Genomic DNA, 14,507 nt, shown 5'->3' on the forward strand with positions numbered 1-14,507 from the left:
TGGCTGACTTTGCAGGCCGATATCTTGGCTGCTCGGCAGACTGTTCCAGTTGCGTTGGACTCCTCTCGGAGGCTATCACCTCTGTTGCGTCAGCAAAACGGATAATCCAGAAAGGCTCTGGAACCAAGGGAGCTGGAAAATCGGTGGACCTGTAGTTAGAAGAATATGCACAATTAACAGCTCATCAACGTGGGAATCACAGATTGGCATCTTCAGTGTTCACTGTTAAACAGAAATCAAAACGTCAGCAGAAATAGGTAGAACAAGGCAAGGACACTTAAGTGAATCAACAATCTTTATAATTGATTTTTAAAAACTACTGACAATATATATCTTAAAGCCAAAATAACCTCAGTAAACTTATCACCAAGATTTATCTTGCTCTGAGCAAAATTATTCCCAGACAAGAGAGAAATCCAGATTCTTATGAGAATTTGTGTCGCTATGAATACTGCATTTTGAAACCACACGAACACAGTATGCAATGCTGCAATGATTCATTGTATACTGCTTGAAAAAAATCAATATTAATTATTTTTAATAACTAATCAAAAATATTCAGCGAAGAATTTGTGAATTGGGAAGAATTGTATAATGTGCCTGTCCCGCTTAGGCAATTTTTTCGACGACTGCCGGTGACTGGACCCCCCCCCTACAACAATGTCTACAACAATGTCTACTACCTAGTCGACGGCAAGCTACCGACAACCGGCAACCCATTAGGACGTCCACCTACGACAACCTACGTCCACCCTCGACAAGCTACGACAAGGTAAGACAATTCAGTCACCGGTACCTGTCGCCGGTTGGCGTAGATAGTCGGCAATGGAATTCACTGAAGTCAGCACCTGCGACAACCTATGTCATCCTGGTGACAACATACAACAGCCCCTGCGTCAGGAGAAATCAGGTTATGCTCATTGGCATCAAGCCGACTGTCGGCGAAAAGTTTTGTATATTTCAATGTCGCCTAAGTGGGACAGGGGCATAACTTTCAGAAAGCTGGCAGCAGCATGAAGTACTAAGTAGCCACTTTCTGGCCGGTGTCACTATATTTTATAATTATTTATTTAACACTGCGCTAGATTGAAGAAAATGCACAGAACAGAGGCAAAAGCTTTAGTGAGGTTGAATAAAGATCATAAACGATGGTTGTACTGTTTCCTGTGTTTCTCCAGATTTTTGTGTGGTTATCAACTTGTGCCTCAAGATGGATATAATCCAGATTGCAGTTGGGAGACCAGTTCTTTAGCCACTGGCTGGAAGTGTTTAGTTTAGTGTTGAAATACAGCGCGGAAATAGGCCCTTTGGCCCACCGAGTCCAACGACCCCCGTACACTAGCATAATCCTACACACTAGAGACAATTTACAATCGTTATCAAAGCCATTTAACCTACAAACCTGTATATCTTTGGAGTGTGGGAGGAAACCGGTGTACTCATGGAAAATCCACGCGTCCACAGGGAGAACGTACAAACGCCGCACATACTGCACCCGTAGTCAGGGTCGAACCTGGGTCTCTAGCACTATAAGGCAGCAACACTGCCACTGCGCTACCGTGCTGGTTGAGGAAGATCCTGGCAGTGATTTTTCCCTTTGGCAACAAGCACTCTACAACCACACCCACCCCTGCAGATCCACTTGTACTGCAGTTGGATTTGAACCCTTTCTTCAAGAGGGTCATTATTGCTGCGTTTCCTAAATCCCCAGGGATATCCTCCTATTCCTAGGTGCGGATAATAAGATTGTGGATTTGTAGACAAGGTTCTTACCTGCTAAGGTTTAGAACTTGAATGCGGTTTAGAGATACTGCATGGAAACAGGTGCCACTGTTTTTATTTCAGATTTCCGGTATCTGAAATTATTTATTCATGAGTCGTTTTTAGCCATTTATGCAATGAACAAAGAAGAATAAAATAAAGAATTGCAAAAAATGCTAACAGAAATTTTGCAAAATCTAGTGATCTATGGTTTGGGCATGGACATTGATATGTGAACATACTTTTAAGTGAGGACTCATTGGAAAACGAAGAAGAATGTTGCATGGGGAACTGCATCGGCAATGCAGCTCAATGCAAAGGGAAATGATAAATGGGAAAATCCATCAGACTATTAAACACAACTTCAAACAAACTCTGAACTATAACAGCCTATTGCAATTTATCTGTTTATTTATGTGAGTATATTTATATTCAATGGTATATGGACACACTGATCTGATCTGTATTTATGCCTACAATATTCTGTTGTGCTGCAGCAAACAAGAATTTCATTGTCCTATCTGGGACACATGACAATAAACTCTCTTGACCCTTGGCTCTATATCAAAGTGTAATAACAAGAAACTGCAGATGCTGGTTTGCCAAAGAAAGACACAAAATGCTGGAATATCTCAGTGTGTCAGGCAACATCTCTGTAAAACATGGATTGAGACTGAACAAGGATCCCGCTCCAAAACGTTTTGGCCGGGACCCTTTTTCAGTCTCAATCCATGTTCTCCAGAGATTCTATCGTGTAATATATTGAACTGCAGATGCTGTCTTATACCAAAGATAGACACAAAATGCTGGAGTAACAGCAGTTCAAGCAGCATCTCTGGAGAAAATAGATAGGCGATGTTTCAGGTCGCGACCTTTCTTCAGACTGATTGTAGGGTTGGGAGGGACTGCCTGACCTACTGAGTTACTCAAGCACTTTGTGTCTTTCTTTCAAAATATTTCAATATGATCTCTCATTAAAAATGTACTCAGTATTAATTTCCTCTCCCATAAGGGCAGCACAGTGATGCAGCAGTAAAGTTACAACGCCAGCGACCCGGGTTCAATCCTGACTACAAGTGTAGTTTGTGCATTTGTACGTTCTCCCAAAGACTGTATGGGTTTTCTCCGGGTGCTCGGTTTCCTCACACACTCCAAAGACGTACAGGTTTGTAGGTTAATTGACTGGTAAAATTGTAAATTGCCCCCAGCGTGTAGGATAGTGCTAGTGTACTGGGTGATCGCTGGTTGGCGTGGACTCGGTGGGCTGCGCTGCTCTCTGCGCTGTATCTCTGAGGTCCAAAGTCTAATTTAGAGCTTTGAGAGAGTACCATTTGTTGCTGGACTAACATCTAGAGTCCTGGATTTGGTATACAACCTTGAGTTCAAATACCACTCACTAATGGCTGCTGAAGAATTTAAATTCAAACATTTTAATAAATCAAAAATCTTACAAATGCTACTATCAGAAATGTTGATCATGGAAATTGCCATAATGTCTCATCTAATCCACTTGTGTCCTTCTGGGAAGGAAATCCATCAATGTTGAGGTCTGGTTATTGCTGACAACGCACAACAATTCTTGTCAACTCTCAAACGGATTAGCTGATGGGACGTTAGGAATGGGCATTCCATCTGCCCGGCTGCTAGGCTCACAACTAGTGAATGAATAACAAAACAAATAAAAGCAGTAACAAGAATGGTCACAGTTGAAGGAATGTGGACATTGGCTGATAATACAGCAAACATGGCATAATGTTGCCATGTAAATCAATCAAAGGTATGTAATTCGCAATTAAATAATGTTGCCCTTTTGTAAAACTTTGGGGAAATTACATCCCAAAATTCTTTTTGAGACAAACACTGGCCTCAGAGACATGGGTTCAATCTTGGGCACGGGTGCTGTCTGTGTGGAGGTTCTACGTTCTCCCTGTGATCGTGTGGATTTTCTCCGGATGCCCTGGTTTTCTCCCACACTCCAAACACATGCAGGTTTGTAGGCTAATTGGCTTCTGTAAAAATTGTAAATTGTCACTAGTGTGTAGGATAGTGGTGATCGATTGTCGGAGCGGACAGGGTGGGCCGAAGGGCCTGTTTCCATGCTGTATGTCTTAAGACTAAAGAAAAAGAGCTCAAAGAAAGTGATAAAGTTTGAAATGGACATTTTTATATTATTAAATTAGTTCATGGGATGCTGCAAAGTGAAACATCTTTCCTTGAATACACTATGATTAGAACAGTAATGTGGATGCAAACAATTCTGGGCCTGTGTCCTGCAAGCATCAGATTGATGGTATGTGACTTTTCTTGATAGGTTTAGGGCCTCCAACAATTAATACTTTTGGTGAGAAGAGATCCAGAGGATGCGTGAATGTGAAAAAGATTCAAGGAGCAGTAGGTGGGGAAGGTTGGCTTTATGGTTGGCCATAGCTATCTGCTAAAGTGCATGTCAGCATCAACTCCTGCACAAAATACAGGAGTATCCATCTCCATAGTTGATATCCCCCTTCTTGCGCAATATGAAAAACCTGTAAACTTCACATGAAGGAGTTTTCCACCAAAAAATGGTCCTGACTCAAAACGTCACCTGCCATTCCCTCCGCAGACGCTCCCTGATCCGCTAGGTTCCTCCAGCACCTAGTGTTTTGCTCACGATTCCAGCAACTCCAGTTCTCTGTATATCCCTGTATGCTGTTGGGAGGCATAGAACCACACAGCATTGGAATAGGCCATTCGGCCCAACTTGCCCATGCCTATGCAGATGTCTCACCTATGCAAGTGCCACCTGCCTGTATTTGACCCCTTTTCGTCTAAACCTTTACTATCCATGTACCCGTCCAAATGTCTTTTAAATGTGATGATGGTACCTGGCAGCTCCTTCTATATTCCCACTGTCCTCAGTGTGAATAAGTTGCCCTTCAGCTTCCTATTAAATCCTTCCCCTTTCACCTAAAACGTCTGTCCTTTGATTATTGATTCCCCTACTCTGGGTAAAAGACTGTGTATTCAATTCATGATCCAATACACCTCTATTAGATTACCTCTTAGCCTCCTGCACTCCAAGGAATAAAGTCCGAGCCTGACCAACCTTTCTCTATAGATCAGGCCCTCAAGTCCTGGCAACATCCTCGTAAATCTCCAGTAAACTGGCTCCCACCACATCTGGAGGGTTTGATGCACTTCATATGGGATGTACAATTCATTGACTCAAATGGATGGTCATAATACAATGTAATATCAATTTGGGTAAGTACATTTACTGTGGAATTTTGGAGGGGGAAGTAGAAGATTGTACTTTAATGATGTAAAAGGCATTCCCTAAGGTTTGATCGATTGCACGCGTTAATGCATCTGGATGGCATAGCTAGCAGCCAGAGGTTGTCTCGTGTTGCTCAGGGTAACCAGTGGAGCCTGTAAAATAGTCTGTGATTCAGAAATTATCTGGGGTTGAGGTGGTTGGAAGCTGGACATTCACTCCAACGAGTTGCTCTGGAATCTGAAAAATCTCACAATGATTTACACAGAAGAGAGTATGGGGTACTTTTACAACAGTAATTTTCTGTATGTAACCCAAAAAATGCCTCATATAGAGTTGTTGGGGCCAATTTAGTTGTCTAGTCTTGGAGACTGTGGAATGTCCACAAGCATTGGCCACAACTCGCCTTTTTTCAGGTTCAGCCAAGTTTCCATAATGTCAGTGAGCTGCTCTTGTGACTAATGCTTGGGTTTGAGAGCTAGTCCTTTAGGGAACAGGAAATTGCTAACTGCCGGCTGCATGCCAAGGAGCTCGAGAAAGTGCTTGAAGCATGAGATAATTGAGCCCAGCTTTCATTACTGGCAAAGAAGAATAATAGCATTCTTTTGGGAAAATAACCTACGAATGTTAGCGGAGTGCACAGGTTGGAGTGTGAGGTATGACCGCACAGGACTAAGGCCGAGGTGGCAGGTGGCACAGCGGTAGAGTTGCTGCCTTACAGCGCCAGTGACCCCGGTTTGATCCTGATCGAATTGGGGTACCCGGTGGGCGGCGCGACTCACGTCGCAGCAGCCTCTGCAGTCCGTCTGTCTTTTTATTATTTTCTGTCTCGTTTTAATGTAGTTTTTATTTTATTTGTTTTGACGGGGTATGTGTGTGGGGGTGGGGGGGAGGTGGGGAAACTTAAAAATCTTTCCCCTGCACGGGAGACCCGACCTTTTCTTTGTCGGGTCTCCGTTGTCGTTGGGGCTGCAACGTGGAGCGGCCTCCAGCAGGAACGACCTGGGGCTCCAGTCACGGAGCTGCGGACTTACGTACCATCACGAAGCTGGCCGGGTCCGGAGCGGGTGGAGCGGTGGTGGCGCGCTGCTGTGACCCGACCCCCGGAGATTCGGAGGCTCCAACCGCAGGTCTGGCAGACAGTAACACGGGGAGCCCGCGGGTCCCTGCTGGGAGACCGCTTTTCAGGGCTTCCGCAACGGCGACCTCTCCCGCCCGAGTTGCGGGGTTGAAGAGTACCTGGAGCTCTTACATCGCCCCACGCGGCTTGGAATGGCCGCGGGACTTTGCTAGCGCCTGCCGGGGGCTCCAACAACAAGACCCGGAGCGTTTGCATCACCCGGCGTGGCTTTAATGGCCGCGGGACAATTGCCATCGCCCGCCGGGGGCTTTGACTCTGACATCGGAGGGGAGTGCAGGGGAGAGATACGTTTTTTGCCTTCCATCACAGCGAGGAGGAGATGCGCTGTGATGGATGTCTGTGTAAATTGTGTTGTGTCTTGGGTCTTTTTCTTTTTGTATGTATGACAGCAGAAACAACATTTCATTTGGACCTCACGACCTCAACGAGGTTCAAATGACAAATAAATTGTATTGTATTGTATTGTATTGTATCTCGGGTGTTATCTCTACAGAGTTTGTATGTTCCCCGTGACCCTGTGGGTTTTCTCCGGGCGCTCCGGGTCCCCCCCACAATTTGCTTCTTTTAAATTGTAAATTGTCCCTAGTGTGTAGTGTAGTGCTAATATCGCTGATCGGTGTGGTCTCGGCGGGCTGAAGGGCCTATTACCATGCTGTATCCCTAAAGTCTAGTGTCACTGCCACTGGATGAAAAGAAGTAGATTGGCTTTTCTGTTATAGGGAAGAACAGAGGTACCAATAACTAATTATAAACGGGCCAAATCTTTTAATGTATCATCCATTGCTCAGATGCTATAACATTTTTCATCTGAATGTGCATTCAAATTTATAGGCTGGGATTTTACACTATTCCAGATTCCAATGCAACTCAGTTGGGATGGATGTTCAACCAACAACAATTCTATTCCGGTGGTTTTCTCATCACAGCCCATTTCGCCTACCCTTGTTTTGACAAAAATAAGATCAAGAAACGGACTGTTTAATGCTAGCATTTAGTTGTGGCAGTAAGAGAACAATTTTCTTGGAATAATGAGTTTGTAAAGCTGACATGCATGATACTTTGGCAGAATGTTAATGGAAGAAGCTCCATAACATGTCATTGCTGTGGACTCTCGAGTTCATCATGATCGCACTCACTAGCGTGTGTTCATGAGGAACTTTTCAATGTGATGCTGCTGTCGTATACCTAATCTGGCATGATAGATTTGAGGTAAAAGTTGGTACCCTTCCTCTTCCTTGTCTTCCACTAAACTATGCAAAGTTGGATTTCCATAAATGCCATCTAAAGATATGAAGCTGAAAAATAGCGCGCTCCCTTTTTCAAGCTCTCTCTCACTCATAGTACACTGCAAGAGCCAGGAAGTGAGCGGGTAAGATGATCTCTGACCCCTCTCACCCTGGCCACAAACTCTTTGAAACACTTCTCTCAGGGATGCGGCTCTGGACTATCTGAGCCGCTACAGCCAGACATAAAAACAGTTTTTTTCCACGAGCAGTAGCTCTACTCAACAGCCAAAAGTCTGCTCGCTTTTTTTTACTCTAGTACTTTATTTTCACATGTTTAAATAAAAATGTTTTATTTTTAATTGTCTACTGTATATCGTGTTTATATCCTTGCGAGTAAGCACCAAGGCAAATTGCTTGTATGTATACATACTTGACTAATGGGGATCCTGATAGAAGCCTCCTCGTGGAGATCACTCTGTGACGCATCGGGTGACCAATTCTGACAACATGTTGGACGACGACAGAAACTAACAGCGAGCTTTACGTCGCCTGACACACGAGCGAATGATACTTTGCTAATGATTTTTTTTTAAAACTCATTATTCATTCATTAGTATGGAACAGTTGCTGCAGTAGATCAGTGGAAACTGGTTCCAAATAGTGAAAAGCTGCATGTCCCATTACATGGATGTGGAGTCAATTAGTGGGTGGTTCAAGCTATGAGGTCATGAAATGAGTGACGTTCATCTTCAGTAAGCATTACAAACCCTTATGGAATAATCTAAATATATTATTTTCTGATGAATAATCAGAAGCTAGCTTAGAAGTCCCTTCTTATTTTAGGTAGAAGCTCCTGAACAGCCAAACCCTCACAGGAAATGGAAGATGAATAGTTAAAATAGACACAAAATGCTGGACTAACAGCGGGTCAGGCAGCTTCTTTGTTGAAAAGGATTAGGTGAAGTTTCGGGTCAGAACCCTTCTCCAGACTACCCTAAACCTCATCCATTTCTTTTCTCCAGAGATGCTGTCTGAATTGCTGAGTTATTCCATCATTTTGGTCTAACTTCAGTATAAACCAGCACACAGCAGTTCCTTCCTGCCATCAAACAACAGTTAGATTTGTTGAACTTACCACCCAATTTCATTGTTCATCACTTTTTTGGGAAAATAAGAGTGAGTAAAATGTTTAAGAAGGAACTACAGATGCTGGAAAATCGAAGGTAGACAAAAATGCTGGAGAAACTCAGCGGGTGAGGCAGCATCTATGGAGCGAAGGAAATAGGCAACGTTTCGGGTCGAAACCCTTCTTCAGAGTAAAATTACTTGTTTATATTTTACCAACAAATACAAAAATTGCAATCTCAGTGAAACTTCCAAAAGAATAAAATAATAATTTCCATTTCTATTCAAGACCAAAGGAGAGGATGATGACAATCTATTACAGCTAGCTGAGTGATGCTTTCTTATTTCTATCTTCTTTTTCTCAAGCATCATTCAACAGAAATGGATTAATGATTCTCTTAGGAAGGTATTGTAAAATATGTTGAGGAGATAATTGTTCAAAATATCATTGAATATCAGTTGAAACAAGAAACAAACAGATGCTGGTTAATACACAAAAGGATGCAAAATGCTGGAGTGACTCAGCAGGCTAAACAGCATCTTGAGGTGACGTTTTGAATTGAGACTCTTCTTCACCAAAATTATATAGTATCTTATTCAAAAACTACAAAGCGTGCCGAATACATGGTACAGGGCCAACTAGGCTGCTGCCATAAACCACACACTTAACAAAATAAGAAATACTTACTTGTTATGACATGTCAGGTCCAATGCTGACTTTTGAGTAGAGCAAATTCCATTTCTCTTATTCCTCCTCTCCTTGTTTCACTGCAGCCTGACAACCTATTCTTTCTCTCATGCCCATCAACTCCCCTTTGATTTGTTTACTCTAGCAATGGTGGCAATGAAGGAGACCCAGGATAGAAAGGACTTGGTCTCCTCCATTGCCAGAGTGAGACCACATGCAAATTGGAGGAGCAACACCTCATATTCCACTTGGGTAGCGCAAAACCTAATGGTATGAACAGTGTGAATTCTCCAATTTTTGGTAACTAGCCTACAAACAACCCCCTTCCCCCACCTCTCTCCATCTTCTGGCTTCACAATTCGCAACTCTTCTATCCTTTTCTCACACCTTCTGCTTTTCACCTCAAGCTTTGTCCATCCATCCTCCCCCCAGGTATTTCACCTGTCACCAGCCTTTGTCTTGCCTCACCTCTCTTCCAGTTTTGTCCCCCCGACTACAATCCATCTGAAGAAGGGTCCCAACCCGAAACATCACCTATCCATGTTCTCCAGAGATGCTGCCTGACCCGCTGAGTTGCTTCATCAATTTGTGTCTTGCTCTCCACAGTTGAAAGTCACAGATGAAAGATGACATCTATGCAAGTTCAACCATTTTTGAGTCGGTCAAAAGAGTTTTTAGTTTAGAGATACAGCGCGGTAGCAGGCCCTTCGGCCCATCGAGTCCACACCAACCAGCGATCCCCGCACATTAACACTACCCTACACACACTATACACACTAGGGACAATTTTACATTTATACCAAACCAATTAACCTACAAACCTTCACGTCTTTGGAGTGTGGGAGGAAACTGAAGATCTTGGAGAAATCTCACGCAGGTCACGTGGAGAACTTACAAACTCCGTGCAGTCAAGCACCCCTAGTCAGGATCGAGCCTGGATGTCTGACTCTGTAAGGTAGTTGCTCTACCGCTCTGCCACCATGTAATTTCTATGCTTATATCTCTGTGATGTGATTCAACCTACAAGCTACAAGTTCAAAGGCAATAATGTAACCAACTGAAACACTAAACCATTTGGCTAGGTCCGTTTCAGTGACGAACATTCCATTAAGAGCAGTAATCACTCAACACTGGCAAATCATAATATTCGTACAAACTGTTATAATACCCAGTACAAAAACATCTGTAGGCAATGTTTTAAATCAACATGGAGCCACAAGGAGCTGCAGATGCTGGTTTACAAAAAAAGACACAAAGTGCTGGAGTAACTCGGCGGGTCAGGCACATCTCTGGTGAAGATGGATACGTGATGTTTCAGGTCGAGATGCAACTACAGTCTAATTTTGGTGGCAGATGGTTGGACTAAGGCCAGATATGAAAAAACAAAACGTGTGAGATCACGATGGAAGAGGTGCGAATAGTACAGCCAGAGGAAGGAATACAGGTGGAAGGGAAGGGGAGAGAAGGGGGGTGGAGAAAGGTTGGGGGAAAGGTTGTTTGTCAGTTAGTTACCTAAAGCATTCCTCTTGGGTAGCTTACAACCTAATGGTATAAACATAGATTTTAAGTAACTGACCTACCAACACCTCGCTCAACTCCCTCACCCTTCCCTGTGCCCCGTCTGAATGAGCAGCCATTTCCCCCTTTCCCTTATGCTTTATAGACAGTAGACAATAGGTGCAGGAGTAGGCCCTTCGTACCAGCACCGCCATTCAATGTCATCATGGCTGATCATCCACAATCAGTGCCCCGTTCCGGCCTACTTCCCATATCCCATGAATCCGCTATCTTTAACAGCCCTATCTAACTCTCTCTTGAAAGTATCCAGAGAACCGGCCTCCACCGCCCTCCGAGGCAGAGAATTCCACAGACTCACAACTCTCTGCAAAAAAGTGTTTCCTCGTCTCCGTTATAAATGGCTTATCTCTTAATCTTAAACTGTGGCCCCTAGTTCTGGACTCCCCCAACATCGGGAACATGTTTCCTGCCTCTAGCGTGTTCAAACCCTTAATAATCTTATATGTTTCAATAAGATCCCTTTCATCCTTCTAAACTCCAGAGTCTTCAAGCCCAGCCACTCCATTCTCTCAGCATATGACAGTCCCACCATCCCGTTAATGAACCTTGTAAATCCATGTCCTTCCTCAAATTTGGAGACCAATACTGCACACAATACTCCAGGTGTGGTCTCACTAGGGCCCTATACAACTGCAGAAGGACCTATTTGCTCCTATACTCAACTCCTCTTGTTATGAAGGCCAACATGCCATTCGCTTTCTTCTCTGCCTGCTGTACCTGCATGCTTACTTTCATTGACTGATGAACAAGGACCCCCAGATCCCATTGTACTTCCCCTTTTCCCAACTACATCATTTAGATAATAATCTGCCTTCCTATTTTTGCAACCAAAGTGGATAACCTCATATTTATCCATATTAAACTGCATCTGCCCACTCACCCAACCTGTCCAAGTCACCCTGCATTCTCATAGCATCCTCCTCACAGTTCACACTGCCACCCAGGTTTGTGTCATCTGCAAATTTGCTAATGTTACTTTGAATCCCTTCATCCAAATCATTGATGTATATTGTAAATCGCTGCAGTCCCAGCACCGAGCCTTGCGGTACCCCACTAGTCACTGCCTGCCATTCTGAAAGGGGCCCATTAATCCCTAATCTTTGTTTCCTGTCTGCCAACCAATTTTCTATCCATGTCAGCACTATACCCCCAATACCATGTGCCCTAATTTTGCCCACTAATCTCCTATGTGGGACCTTATCAAATGGACTTCTAATTACAACCAGGTAATTGAGGAAACAGTTCTCCACAAGGGGGAAGTGAAGACATGAAGGTAATTCAACCTGAGTTCTGGGACACCTCCTTGAGATTGTCTACAGAGTGACATTGGCTGGGCTCCAGGAATAGGCCAATACCTTGTTTTTGCAGTCTCTGAATGCTACATGGAAAACAGGAAACTACCAATGAGAAAAACATAATTCCAAAATCTGAAATACAATTCACATAATATGCCTGTTATTAAAAATAATCAAATTTACACTGGCCCTAAAACTCGTGGTACATTCAGTGTTGTAATACTAGCCCTGAATATTTAAAAGACTCTTAGCTGAAGAACATCAGGAATATTAATACGTGGCTTATTCTTTTAAAATCTATGTTTGCCAGAATCCACAAAGAAAATCAAACTGAAATTCATGTCATTAGAATATTTGAAGCATTGTACCTGGTGTCTTAATGCAATCCTTATCACTTCAGGTTCAGAATGTGTTAAAATCTTCATGACCGACCCAAGTAATCTGAAGAAGGGTCTGAAGAAGGGTCTCGACCTGAAACGTCACCTAGTCATTTCATCCGGAGATGCTGCTTGACCTGCTGAGTTGCTCCAGCATTTTGTGCCTATCTTCGGTGTAAACCAGCATCTGCAGTTTCTTCCCACACATACCATGTAATACAATCCTTTCCTCCGCAGCAGATCCTTTGGCCCTCTTGTACTCCATCACTTTATATTAGGGCGAGATTTACTCTATTCAAACATGGTGCAAGCTGGAAAATGAAAGAAGTGCAGTGAAGGGATTTGCAGGAAGCGGTTTCAATGCCACCCATTTAAGTAAAACAGCAATGATAGAAACAAAACGATCATTTCTACTCCCGATGGGCCGTAACAGTGACAGAGTGATGCCTCAAAACACGTTCAACTGAATTTCTCAGCCTGCTGATATTTGTTCTGAGCTTCGAAGTAAGAAAATAAATAAAAATACGAATGATACTGGATAAATAACTGTAAAATGGAAAAGTAATGCATGAGTTAATGTCATCTCGGTATTGTATGTCCATGGCAGTAACTATTATCAACTACACTTAAGTCAGATATATATTTTCACCGGGTATATGCTTCATATAGAACTGTTCAAGGTTGTCAACCAACAAGATGTAACAGAATTGATTTTGCTGCTCTGGAGAGCATGTTGAATAGTTGCCTTTCTGTCTTTGTTATGTCGTTCTGTTAAGAATTATTTCCTTTCTGGTATTGAGATTTGAAAAAAGATTAAGGTATAATTCGCAGAGGAGTGCAGCTGACAAAGCACAATTTTCAGACACAGGAACCTAAAGGAATATCTCAGCAGCATCTTATCACATTCGAACATACCTCAGCAAGATAAATCTTGACCCAAACTTCAGCTGAATTGTGCCTCTTGTTTAGATGTCAGAAATGCTGATTTGTGCCCATTCTGCCCACTGCTCACACATACCTGGTGGGTGAGCCACACTGATGAATGGGGTCAAATGTGACAGAAGTCTATAAATGGCGAGCAATTGCCTGAGCAAATGTGTCAGATACTAGTTTATACTGAAGATAGACACAAAATGCTGGAGTAACTCAGCTGCTCAGGCCGCATCTCTGGAGAAAAGGAATAGGTGACGTTTCAGGTCGGAATCCTTCTTCAAACTGAAAGATAGAGATGGCCGGAACAAATGGCTCAGTTTTGTTTGTCAATGCGTGTTCTGATGAATCTCGCCACCATTCTAAAATATAGCTGTTGGAGGGTGTAAAGCAAGAGGGTGTAAAGAGGAGAAGATGGAAAGATCAACATCTAGAAATGTATTTCTGATAAATTGTACTAAACATATTATATAGTGGCATCAATGCCTTGTACTCTGTCACTGAAATCCACCACATTGATTTTAATAAATATTAGAGAAACATCACACTATGGCACAACCTTTTTTAGTTTATTCCCATTTATTAGGTAGCGATTTTTCTTTGGCGATGAGTGCTCGAGGGATGTGAGACTATTAGCCAACCATTACGTTCATGTGTTCTTTTCTGTTCTGTTGACTTCATTATTCATCTGGTAAATGTTGGTCCTTGAAAGGAACTGGGCAATTATTAATGAGAAAAAGAAAAAAACAGCCGTGATTCCAAATAATCATTTTCGATCAGTCTTCAAGGTAAGAGATTCTAAAAATAAAGGATACAGATTGGCAATCAGTAACTAGTGGGGTGCTTCAGGAATCAGCGCTGGGACTGCAACCATTTTACAATCAATGCTAATGACTTGCAGAGACTGTGTGATTGCAGCCAGATTTCCAGAAGATACAAAGTCAGTTGGGTTAGCAAATCGGGAGGAGATGGCTTGCAAAGGGATTTACTCATCCTCCCCAGATTAAGCAGGGTCCATGCCTGAGAACTGTTCATAACCGGAACTGGTTGCAAGTTCAAAATGTGTCTGTCTAGCAATTTATTGAAATAAAAACTTAGGCCAACGAAAATGTTTAACTTAACCTTTCAGATAT

This window comes from Leucoraja erinacea, chromosome 20, assembly GCF_028641065.1.
Source record: "Leucoraja erinacea ecotype New England chromosome 20, Leri_hhj_1, whole genome shotgun sequence".
Classification (NCBI taxonomy): domain Eukaryota; kingdom Metazoa; phylum Chordata; class Chondrichthyes; order Rajiformes; family Rajidae; genus Leucoraja; species Leucoraja erinaceus.